The sequence below is a fragment of the Salvia splendens genome, chromosome 2, assembly GCF_004379255.2.
Source record: "Salvia splendens isolate huo1 chromosome 2, SspV2, whole genome shotgun sequence".
Lineage (NCBI taxonomy): Eukaryota > Viridiplantae > Streptophyta > Magnoliopsida > Lamiales > Lamiaceae > Salvia > Salvia splendens.
Window position 1 is genome coordinate 20,268,775 of NC_056033.1, and position 12,683 is coordinate 20,281,457.

At 48.0% G+C, this 12,683-nt stretch overlaps 1 pseudogene; it reads right to left on the reverse strand.

The window, feature by feature from the left end:
* Nucleotides 1-624: 624 nt before the first annotated feature.
* On the reverse strand, nt 625-3,758 carry LOC121770166 (annotated as a pseudogene).
* Nucleotides 3,759-12,683: the final 8,925 nt, after the last annotated feature.

A 12,683-nucleotide genomic window follows, 5' to 3' on the forward strand; every position in this document is an offset into this window, starting at 1 on the left:
AGGGATGTCGGCTACCACGACTGGAATGGAGGGGGCATGGGACTCGAACCCCACAGAGGAGCGTTTGACTCGATCCCATGGCTGGGAAGGAGGATAGTCGTCATATCCCGATTCGTCGGTGCCGGTTGATTCGTCGTTTCCAACGTGCATTTTTAGAGAGTGAAAATGTTGAGAGTGAATAAATGGATGGAGTTTAGAGAGTATGTGAAGTTGTGTGTGTGGAAGTGGTATTTATAAAAAAAAATTGTCCGGCTACCCCCGGTGCGCCGATTACCGGCGCACTATAGGCTGGAGCGCCTATAGGCGCCTGGCGCGTCCTCGGCGCCTTCTCGCCGATGTGCATTCCTCCCCAAAAAAATGCGTTCGCCTCGGGGCGGACGCTTCCCACCCTATAGGTAGGAGCGGCGGCGGCGGTTCCGGGGCACGCCGCCCATGTAGTGGATGCTCTAACACATGAAGAAAATCTACACACGAAATTTCAAGTTATGCACGGGATCATGATTCATGGGTTAACATAAAAAAAATCCTTTCAATAGTTGCCTGAATGCTACACGTGAACCAAAAACACAAACTAGGAAAATGCACAGAAATCCTAATGAACTAAAACTTGCCAATTGGAAAAGATCAAGGCAATTGTTCTTGCAGCAGCAACAGCTGCTGCTCTAAGAGATCTTGACCTCACTGCTGCTCCGAATGTCGCTCCTGCGACGATGACATCGATGAGAGCTCATCTTGTTGCCGACCGGGCTCCAGCCGAGGCTGCGACTCACCTTCCCAAGCCCAAACGACGTCTTCCAGCCCGGGCCGGATACCCTCGTCGAACACCTTCTGATACTCCAGCGAATCTCCACCGGTTTTCTTCACCTGGACCAAATGAAAGGCCGGCGTGAGCATGTAGATCTCTGCATCGATCGACAAGTACCCCTTCCGGCCTTCCTTGGCTCCTTCAAACTTGAACAACCCCGCGTCCTTCTTGTTATCCTGAGCTTCATGCACTTGGCGATTTCTTCAAGCTTCGAGACGATGACAGAGGCCGGCCTCAACGAAAGGAATCTCGCTTCTTTCGTTACACAAGTCTCCTCCTCGAAGAGCCTTGACAGGTCGAATCCCGGTGAGAGGGATATGATGTCGAACGCATTCAGGTTCGCGAACCTAGAACCATCTCGTCGCTGCTTTCAGCCTCGTTCGCTTCTGATTCGGGCCTCCATCCGGTCCTGAACCATGTGCTTTCCTTGATCTTTGCTATCGTAGTCCGAGTCATTGGATTCGGGTCCAGTATTCTCATAAGCAGCTGATACGAGTTTATTATTATTATTATTATTATTATTATTATTATTTAGTTTAGATATTATAGGGATTTAGCATATCTTTTTCTATATCTTTGTTTTCTTGTTCATTAAGTTGGTAGCATTATAAATAAGATAGACTGTTATCTTTTTTATTCATTCAATCAATATATGAAATTATCATTCTTTTGGCTCAATTGAGTAGCAAACAAGAAACATCTCCTAAGGTTGCCGACGAGGCTGATCTCGCGCTCAACCGCCCCTTTTTGCCGTCCAAGTCACGACCCAACGTTGGGCGCTCGACAACGACGACATCTCGTTTCTTGATTTTGTGTGGAAATCGACGTTAAGGAGGACGGTCCTTAACAACTGGTGCTTTCATTGAGAGCTCAGCATCCTCCATCTGCGTTCATCCATATCCCCAAATAAATCACCACCATTTCTACCGCAACCACGATTCAGTCCGTCAACATGTCATACGACTACGCCGGCTTTTGCCGTCGTCAATACGACTTCCCTCAGGCCACACAGCCATTCTGTCTCTACCAGCAGGCCAAACCTCGCCGTGTAACCAGTTGGGACCCTCCGAGCAGCCGGGTGGAAGTACTCCGCCCGCCGTCGTGGCCTGATCCAGAATTACCCTACGTATCACACCACTTGGATCCACCTGATCATCGCCCACGGCCGAGATACCAGGCCATCGGGTGCCGCGATCGCACGCAAGACGCTTGGCCCCGACACCGCGGTGGCTACGTCGAGGGGGGTGGCCGCTTATCTGAATTTAGCCGAAGAGAAAACTAATAGTACTCCCACGATAGGATTCGGTGATGTTGTTCCCAATGACATTACCGATGTTCACAATGATGGCGCTCCTCTTGATGTTCCAAACAACGAGTCCCCTGGAGAGTTCGTCACGAACAAAGGGATTGTCATGAACGACAACAAGTCACTGCAAGTGCTCGTTGGGGTATATGATGAGAAGATTGGTGAAAAGGAGGAGACATTGCTAGAAGATAAAGAGGAGGATGGTTCTATTGGTGATTACACTGTTTTCCACGAAAGTGCTTGTGTCTATAAGGATTTGAATGTTGGTGATGTTACAAGTCTGAATCAACGATCAACATCGCTCGACGCCGATCCAAGGTTGATTCCTCTGCGAAATAACACGCCGTGTTTGAGCATTCATGACTGTGTGGCAGAACTTTCCATTTTAGCGTTGAATTTGGACGACCACATTAGTCTACCTTTGTTGATTTTTTATGGAGGTGAAGAAGGGAGACGTTCAGCTGTTCGATGTGTGTTTGATCCAGGAGGAGTTGCCACGCCGAATCTTCTGATTTCAACTCTCCTTTTTGCTTTGTGGTTCCCACCTTGAGGACAAGGTGGATTTTAACCGTGGGGGAGTTGATACGAGTTTATTATTATTATTATTATTATTATTATTATTATTATTATTATTTAGTTTAGATATTATAGGGATTTAGCATATCTTTTTCTATATCTTTGTTTTCTTGTTCATTAAGTTGGTAGCATTATAAATAAGATAGACTGTTATCTTTTTTAATCATTCAATGAATATATTATTTTGACCAAGTCCCTTGCATATTACGTTGAATCCTTAATCCCTACGCCACCTGCTGCCCGACGGAATCTCACCGCGCACAGCCGGGCCGTATATCTGATCTGCAGTCGCTGCCCGACGGGTTGGAACCCGCGCACAGCCACCCAGATTCTTCCTCCGCCGACCCTCACGGACACCGAATTTATCTTGTTCTCCGTTCTACCGAACGTTAGGGATTTAGGTCCTTAACAGCAGCCTTTTCGCCTCGGGGGAAATCCATTTAGGACATTTGTAATCTGCCTTCCCGATCTTCCGGTACAGCTCCATCAAATTGGAGCTGTGGAACGGAAGATATCCGGAAAGCAATACACAAAGAATCACGCCACACGAGCAGATATCGGATACGGCCACATCGTACCCCTTCCTGCTGATCACCTCAGGGGCGACGTAGGCAGGGGTCCCACACGCCGTGTGGAGGAGGCCGTCCTGGCGCCAGGATTCCACCAGCGCACTCAGCCCAAAATCGGATATCTTCAAATTCTCGTCCTCGTCCAGCAATATGTTTTCAGGCTTCAGATCGCGGTGGTAGACGCCCCTGCTGTGGCAGAAGTCGACCGCGTTTATCAGCTGGCGGAAGAACTTCCGTGCCAGATCTTCCTGTAGTTTTCCTTTGGCAACCTTGTTGAACAGCTCGCCCCCTTTCGCGTAGAGATGGATAATGTACGGATGCCGGCCAATCTGATGATCGATATCTCCCTCTTGATCTGATTCACAATCTCCACCTTCATAATCTTGTCCTTGTCTATCACTTTAATGGAGACGCCCTGCCCGAATTGTAGACTCCTCGCGTAGTTAACTTTTCCGAACGTGCCATGCCCTAACATCCTCCCTAACTCGTATTTATGCATCAACACGTTGCTCTTGGTATCTGATGGGGTACGTACTAAACAAGCCCAATAGCAGTGACGGCCCATCAGCCCAAAGCCCAAGGAAGAGTATCAGTTCGGCATTACCAAAGAGTTCGGCCCCAGCCTACAGCTCGGTAAAAGCCAACCAATCAGTTCGGCATTACCAAAGAGTTCGGCTCCAGCCTACAGCTCGGTAAAAGCCGACCAATCAAGCTCTACTCTCAGATCGGCAAAAGCTGCTCGGCAATAGTTCAGAAGTTCGGTCTCAGTATTCGACCGAACTGGGAGATAGTGGACTCATGCAGAACCTCCACGACCTCCACTACACGATCTATTTAGTGGTGTCAACTCATGCAGGATAGCGGACCAAACAAAGAGATAGTGGACCCATGCAGGATCTCATGACCTCCACGACATCCACTACTTAGTTAGTGGTGATGCAAGCCACGACCTAGTTAGTGGTGATGCAAGCCACGATCTTAGTTCAATGTATAAATAGAACTTAGATCAGATAGAAGAGGGCTCTCTAGACATCAAATATTATTTAGCAAGTCTGTATTTGTAAGCTGGAAAACCAGATCAAGCAATACAATCTTGCCCTCCTTTCTTCCCGTGGACGTAGATTTACCTCAGTAAATCGAACCACGTAATTCCTTGTGTCGTGAACTATATTCATTACCTGCATTTACTACCATCAAAAATTCGCCCAACCATCACTGGCGCCGTCTGTGGGAAGCAGAGAACCAAATTTGTGATAAAGCGAGTTTTTGATCCTCTTCCACCAAAAAAATGCATACCAGATCACGTAACACCCATAATACCGTTCGTGATAATCATGAGGAAGCTAGTCCAGCCCGCAGGTCTGGAAAACAGCCTCGGGAGAAATCTACTTCCAGTTCTCACGGAGAAGGAACAAGCCGCTCAAAGACTCATCGCACCGAGTCGTCCCAGCAGCCCGATTTGAACGAGGCTGTCAAATTGTTTTTGGCCGAGAAGCAGGAAGAGTTCTTAATCTTCCTGCAAAAGAGCCAAAAGCCGGAGACGAAAACGGTGGATTCTCCCTCCTCATCCAGACATGAAAGTCACTACCGCAGTAGTGCTGTGTCTTCCAGGAAGAAGAATCCTCAACCCCGACATGTTCCTGTTCCTCCTCGGCACCGGAATCACAGGAGAACTCCATCTCCTCCATACCGAAGAGATGTCGGGTTCGCCATGTACGGAGCATTGAAGACTCCGTTCTCGGACGATATCACCCGAACTCCCTTGCCACAGAACTACCGAACTCCGTCGATGACTTATGACGGGTTAGTGGATCCTCATGATTTCTTGGGACGCTATCAGTATAACATGGCGAACCAGGGTCTCAATGAGGTCCATATGTGCAAGCTGTTTCCCGAGCTGCTTATCGGGAACGCAAGAAGGTGGTTCGATAGCCTCCCCCAAGGCAGCATTAGATCTTACCGAGATCTAATGGATGCTTTCCACAGGAGGTTCTTTCAGAAAGCGGAAGCCCGAATCACTTCGGCTCAGCTGCTTTCTATACGTCAAGGTCGCGACGAAAAGATCAGCGACTTTATGACGAGATTCCACCAGGAATGCCTACAAGTAGATGATCTCAATGATCTACTTGTCATTTCGGCATTCCAAAATGGAATCCTGCCCGGAGCTCTCTACAGAAAGCTCGTGGAATGCAGTCCGCAAACAGCTCAAGAGATGTGGGACATTGCGGACCAGTTCTCTCGTGCCGATGAGGCAGACCGTCGCAAACGGTCTTTAGACAGCTCATCCCGAGGAGACAGAAGGAAGCCCGATCATAGCGATCAGGGACATCCTCGCCGAACTCCTTTTGGCGATCAGGGACATCCTCGCCGAACTCCTTTTGAAAGGATTCAAAGGACTCCGGTGCAAGACCGATTGGGGCCACGTCTCAATCCTGAGAAGCCGCCCGCTCAGTTCGTACCATTGAACAAGTCGAGAGCGGAAATTTTCGAACTGCATTCCGATATGTTCGAAAAACCAAAGCGGATGACGAAATCGGCCGCGCGTCGACCTCAGGATCAATATTGCTCCTTCCATCAAGACCACGGTCACGATACCGAGGAGTGCCGACATTTGGCTGCAGGTATTGACGCTCTTGTGAAAGCAGGAACGTTAAAAAAATACCAAAGCAAGCAGCCGAAAAAGAACAAAAAGCAGAGAGGTGCAAACTGCGCTCCTCAGGATCTGAAAAAGCAACAGGACCCCGAAGACGATGACGAGCTGCAATATGATGGAGTAATCCTGACTATTGATGCTCTCCCTGCCGGGAAGACTAAATCGTCCCTGAAGTCAGAGCGCAGAGGCTTCAATCGAGAGGAGCCAACGCATAAAAGGTTGAAGCAGGACGAAGTGATTACATTTTCAGATGCAGATCCCGTCCCGGCCATCTCTCCTCATCAAGACGCTATTGTCATCCAAGCCGGAGTGGCAAACAAACTGATCCACAGAGTGTTTGTGGATACCGGAGCGTCAGTCAGCATTCTTTTTAAAGAATGTTTCGATAAATTAGAAGTGGATCCAGCTCGGCTCAGTCCGGCTCCACTTCCTCTGAAAAGTTTCGCCCAGGAGGACACCCGCCCTGAAGGTATTATCAGCCTTCCGATCACGGTGGGAAAAGCGCCTACAAGCTCCAGTACGATGATCGAGTTCTTTGTGGTAAAAGCTCGGTCCCCGTACAACATCATCTTGGGAAGAGACTGGCTCAACGCAGTTCGGGCCGTTTGCTCTACTTATCACCTCACCATCAAGATTCCCACTAAAGGTGGGATAGCGGTCATCCGAGGTGATCAAAAGAGAGCAAAAGAGTGTCTGCATATTGCGCTTAAAAGTGCCGAGCAATCAGATCGGCATCATCAAGCATAGCAATCACAGCAGCCGGAGTCAGAGGCAAGCGAAATGACCGAAGTCATACCAGAGTCGAACTCAATGACCGTTCAGTTATACGAAGATGATCCATCCAGAACGGTCAAGATCGGTTTCGCGGGAACGTCCCTACTCCGGGAAAAGACCATCCAGCTCCTCAAGGAGTACAAAGATGTCTTTGCATGGTCTCCGTTGGACATGACCGGAGTGCCCCCTGAGGTAATCACTCATCGATTAAATATTGATCCTTCAGTCAGGCCAATAAAACAGAAGCAAAGACTCTTTGCGGCAGAAAGAAATCAAGTCATCCATGACGAAGTCCGCCAATTATTGAAAGCGGATGTATTATTCGAGGTGAAATATCCTTCTTGGGTGGCCAATCCTGTGATGATCAAGAAAAAAGAAGGAGGATGGCGGATGTGCATAGATTTTACCGATCTAAACAAGCACTGTCCTAAAGATTGCTATCCCCTTCCGAACATAGATAAAAAAGTAGAAGCTTTGATCGGCTTCGAAATTTTCTGTTTTCTTGATTTATACAAAGGCTACCACCAAGTTTTAATGGATGAGAATGATGCTTCAAAAACGGCTTTCATTACTGACTTCGGCATCTTTGCTTATAAAAAGATGCCATTCGGTTTAAAGAATGCCGGAGCCACATATCAAAGGATGGTAGATAAGCTTTTTCGGCATTTGATAGGAAAAGAGGTTGAAGTGTATGTCGACGACATAGTCGTCAAAAGCAGAAGCACTTCGGAGTACGAAGACAACCTCAAATCCACCCTCGACGTGCTCAAAAAAGCCAACCTCAAACTCAATCCCCAAAAATGTACCTTTTTGGTAGATTCGGGAAAGTTTCTGGGTTGTTGGGTTTCAAAGGACGGACTCAAGGCAAATCCCTCAAAAGTTCAAGTTGTTCAGAACATGGCGATGCCGAAGTCCATACATGATGTGCAAAGGCTAACTGGATGTCTAGCCGCACTGAATAGATTCCTTTCCCAAGCAGCCGAAAAGCAACTACCGTTCTTCAAAGTGTTGAAAAAGGCACCAAAGTTTGAGTGGGGAGCCGAGCAGAAAAAGGCTTTTGACGAGCTCAAAAGTTATTTAGCCAAGCTTCCAATTCTCTCTGCTCCAACAGATGCCGAAGTGATATTCTTATACTTAGCGGCATCAGATCAAACCATTAGCGCGGTGCTTGTACGAGAAGAAGGCCTAAAGCAGCTTCCCATCTACTTTACAAGCCGAGCATTAAGAGGTCCAGAAACAAGGTATCAACCTCTGGAAAAAATTGCTCTGGCGTTAGTAAATGCAGCAAGGAGACTGCGGCCATACTTCTATGCTCACAAGGTATGCGTCTTAACCGATCTGCCACTTCGGCAAGTTTTGACCAAGCCAGAAGCATCAGGCAGAATCGCCAAATGGGCCATAGAGTTGGGAGAACACTCAATAGAATATCTACCTCGGAAAGCCATCAAGGGACAAGCCTTGGCAGATTTTCTTGCAGAAGCAAAGTTCGATCAAGCAATCCCTGTTATTGCCGAACAGAAAAATCCTGCCAATGACGAACTAACACAACCCCAAGAATCCGAAGTAGAACCGCCGGACTGCTGGAGTGGATTCGTAGATGGAGCTTCGAATAAGACGGGAAGTGGAGCTGGTATTCTACTTATCGCTCCCGACGGACACGAGGTAACTTATTCACTTCGGTTCTTATTCCCAACTACTAATAACGAAGCCGAATACGAAGCCCTCCTTGCCGGACTTCAATTAGCGCAAAGTCTATTTGTCAAATCTCTCAAAATCCATTGTGATTCACAAGTCATAGTGAATCACATGCTGGGTACAAGTGAAGCCCGAGATGAGAGGATGAAAAAATACTTGGACAAAGCGCAAAGCATTAGCCGAAGTTTCTCTTATTTTCGGATAATCCGCATTCCCAGAGCGGAAAACAGCCGAGCAGATACTTTAAGTAAGTTGGCCTCATATCCGAGCTCAAAGGTGGAGGAATTACTACACCGAAGCATTGATGAAGCTGAGGTACATTCAGTAACCAGCTCGCCGAACTGGATGACGCCGATCTTACAGTATCTGGATCAAGGACAACTGCCCGAGGATAAGAGAGAAGCTCGGAAAATCACATGCCGAGCACTTCGGTATGAACTTCATGAAGGAGTCCTATACAGAAAGTCCTACCTTCAACCGTTATTGCGATGTGTAGGACCAGAAGAGACGGACTACATCCTTAGAGAAGTTCATGAAGGATCTTGCGGTAGCCACATCGGAGCTAGAGCTTTAGCTAAAAAAGTTCTGAGATGGGGATATTATTGGCCAACTTTGGTACAAGAAGCAGTGCAGCTCGTCAAGACATGTACGAAGTGCCAAATTCATGCAAATATCCCAAGGATGCCGCAGACCGATCTATGTGCTATGCAAAGCCCTTGGCCTTTTATGCAATGGGGCATAGACATAGTAGGACCACTACCACAAGCTCCTCGGCAAATGAAATTCCTTATCGTTGCCGTGGATTACTTCACGAAGTGGGTGGAGGCTGAACCATTAGCTACGATAACGAGCTCGAAGGCATTGGATTTCGTCTGGAAGAACATAGTGTGCCGATTTGGCATACCCCACATCCTCATTTCGGATAATGGGACTCAGTTCACCGACAAGACATTCAAGAATTGGTGCCAAGAGCTGAATATTCAACAGCGGTTCACTTCGGTCTCCCACCCACAAGCAAACGGACAAACGGAGGTAACAAACCGTATCTTGGTGAAAGGGTTAAAAGCTCGGTTAGAACAAGCCAAAGGACAATGGGTAGAAAATCTCCCTCAAGTCCTATGGTCCTACCGAACTACACCCAAAACCTCCAACGGTGAAACTCCGTACAGTCTGGTGTACGGCACTGAAGCCGTGATTCCGGTTGAGATCGGCATACCCAGTCCCCGAACTCTTAATTTCTCAGCAGAAATGAATGATGACGGACTGAGAGCCGAACTAGATCTGGCCGAAGAAAGAAGAGAATTGGCCTGCATAAAAGCAGCCAAGTACAAGGAGCAAGTAGCCCGGTATTATAACCAAAGGGTGAAAAAGCTGCAATTTCAAGTGGGAGATCTCGTCTTGAGAAACAACGAAGTAAGCCGAGCAGAAAAGCTGGGCAAACTCGAACCCACATGGGAAGGTCCATATCGGGTGTCAGAAGTCCTCGGCAAAGGGTCTTACAAATTGACTCACATGTCAGGAGAACAAGTACCCCGAACATGGTACATTTCCAACCTCAAGAAGTTCCATTTGTAAGAGACAGTCCGGTCAGTCAGTCTTGTGTCTAGTTCGGTCCTAGGGGTATGTGCTTTCTTTGTTTTTTACTTGTTTTTTATGTTTGTCTATGTGCGTTTTGTTCGTCTATGTGCGTTTTGTCTGTCTATATGCGTGTCGTCTCTTACAAATGTTACTGAGGTATCTTGTTCTTCGAAGGCTGATCCCCTTTTTAGAACATATATAAGCCAACGATTGTGAGTCCAAGCTTCTAAGGAGGATACAAGACCACAATTCAGCTTAAGAAACAAGCAGTTCGTCTGAAACGAACTGCAACAAAGGGAAAGTCCGATCCACGCGATAAAACTCGCCGAACTAGGACAAGGGAAAGTCCGATCCACGCGATAAAACTCGCCGAATTAGGACAAGGGAAAGTCCGATCCCCAAATTAGGACAAGGGAAAGTCCGATCCGAGCGATAAAACTCGCCAAATTAGGACACAAGCTTAGTCCGGTCAAAGAAATTTACTTCATAAGACCAAAGACGAGTCCGGTCAAAGAAATTTACTTCATAAGACCAAAGACGAGTCCGGTCAAAGAAGTTTATTTCATAAGACCGAGGACCAAGTCCGGTCAAAGAAGTTTACTTCATAAGACCAAAGACGAGTCCGGTCAAAGGAGCTTACTTCATAAGACCGAGGACGAGTCCGGTCAAAGAAGTTTACTTCATAAGACCGAGGACGAGCACGATGAAATTTTTTCGCTGAGCTGTAAATACGCAGTGATAGAAGCGAAATGAAGATTTCATTTATTAAAACTTATTCGGCATACAACTCCGCTGCCCTACGAGAAGGCGTTACGCTATTACAAAGGACTATTCTACTGTCCCTGGTTGCTAAAGTTGAGCCATCTATTCACAAAATCCTCGTGAAGCCGAGTTCGGGCGTTCCGGGCAGCTGAAGAATAAGCAGGTCGACGAGATGCTCTGATCGACCTACCGCCTCTTCCTTGAGTCCGGGAAGTACTGGCACCTCGGCGGCGAAGAGTCTCTTCACGAAGCATTTGTTGATCTTGCTCACTCATAATCACAGCTCCTCTACGAACTTCAGTCCGTCCTTGTCTTGACGTTTCCGGTTGCTCCTGAGTCCGTTCTCGTCTTGACGTTTCCGGTTGCTCCTGAGTTCGTTGCTGATTTGGAGTAGGATTTTGAGCAAGTGGATCAGAGGTTTGAGCTGGAGTATGAGCATCTGTTGGCGGGAAATGCCTAAGGAATCTCTCGATTGAAGGACGCCGGGAAAGAACGATGTCGTACCGAGAAGCCCATCGCCGCAATGATTTCACAACTTGTTGGCAAGCCGAGCTCTCCAGCGCATTGTTCCTCCGGAGTACATGATATTCCTCCCACAGTTCGTCAACTCGTTCCTGAACTTCAGAGATGGTCATTCCCCCGCGCCTGCAGATGAAATCCTCATATGCAGTCCTCTCAGCGACGGCAGTGTTCAGCTCGGCCTCCAGATCTTTCTTTTCGGACTCTAAGTCCTTATTGTCGGCCTCCAGCTTCACTAAACAAGCCAAGAGTTCGTCATTCTTCATCTGGTCAGCTATGGCTTTTTTCTCAGCTTCGTCTAAAGCGGAAGAGTACAGCCGCTTCCAGTGAAGTACCTCCAGCTCCTTAAAGAGTTAAGAATACAAAGCAGCTATGTCAGTTCGGCATTTCAGTTTACTGAGCAGGTAGTAAACCACAACAGGAGTAAAAGAGAGTACGAAAAGCTATACGAAGACACAAGTGCAGAAAGAAGAATTTTTTCATTCATAAGAAAAAATTTTTTACACAAGGAGGGCTTCAAGGCCATTTTACAAGAAGGAAGAAACTAAACTAAGAGAAGGGAGACGAAATCATACTTCGCCAGCTTCGTCTCCGGCTCCTCGGTGAGGTTCAGCTTCCTTCTCCTTGTCTGCCTCAGCTTCAGCCTCGGCCTCCCTGCTCCCCCCAGCCTGCTCGGTGCCCCCATCACCGATCAGCAGCACCTCTTGCTCGGCCTGCCTGTCTCCGGTCTGCTGATCAAGCTGCTCGGTCTCACCCTCTCCGTGGAAAATTGGAGCGGGTGAAACTGGCCCTAAGGAGGCAAAGATAGCCTCCATATTCTCGTCCCGGTCAGCTCGGCAACTACGAACTCGGTCAGCAGAAAGCAGGACCGAGGACGAAGCAAGCTCCTCAAGGAGCGGCAGACTCTGGAGACGAGCTGCTATCTCTCGGCCGTACAGCGGCAGAACGACTTCGGGCCCCTGCTCGGCATTATCGGTCATCAGTTTCAGCAGATCACCGACAAAGGCCGAAAATTGATTGCTCAGAAAGAGTTTCTCCGCGAAAGCACGGAGAACCTCCCCTTGGGCAACCACGGCGGCAGCATCCCTCCGTTTCGTCTGCTCTCGCTGGATGACGAGCTGGTTTTTGGCAAACTGGGCTTCATCCTGGGCCGAGATCCTAGCAGCTCTGGCCTTCTCAAAGTCTGCCTTAGCCTGTTCGGCCTGGTGACGAGCAGCCGCCAACTTCCTCTGCATCTCAGCATAATCGTTGGACGCTTTGGAGAGTTCAACGGCGACGAGCTTGGAGAGCATATCGTTCCTCTGAAAATGGAAAAAGGAAAAAGTCAACCGAGGGGCCACAAAAAATACAGGAAAAAAGCAAGGCCAGAAAATCAAGAAGACAATTCACCTCGGCGAAGTCCGTGGGCCATAAAAAGGGCTCACAGATATGTTCCGAAGGAGGCGC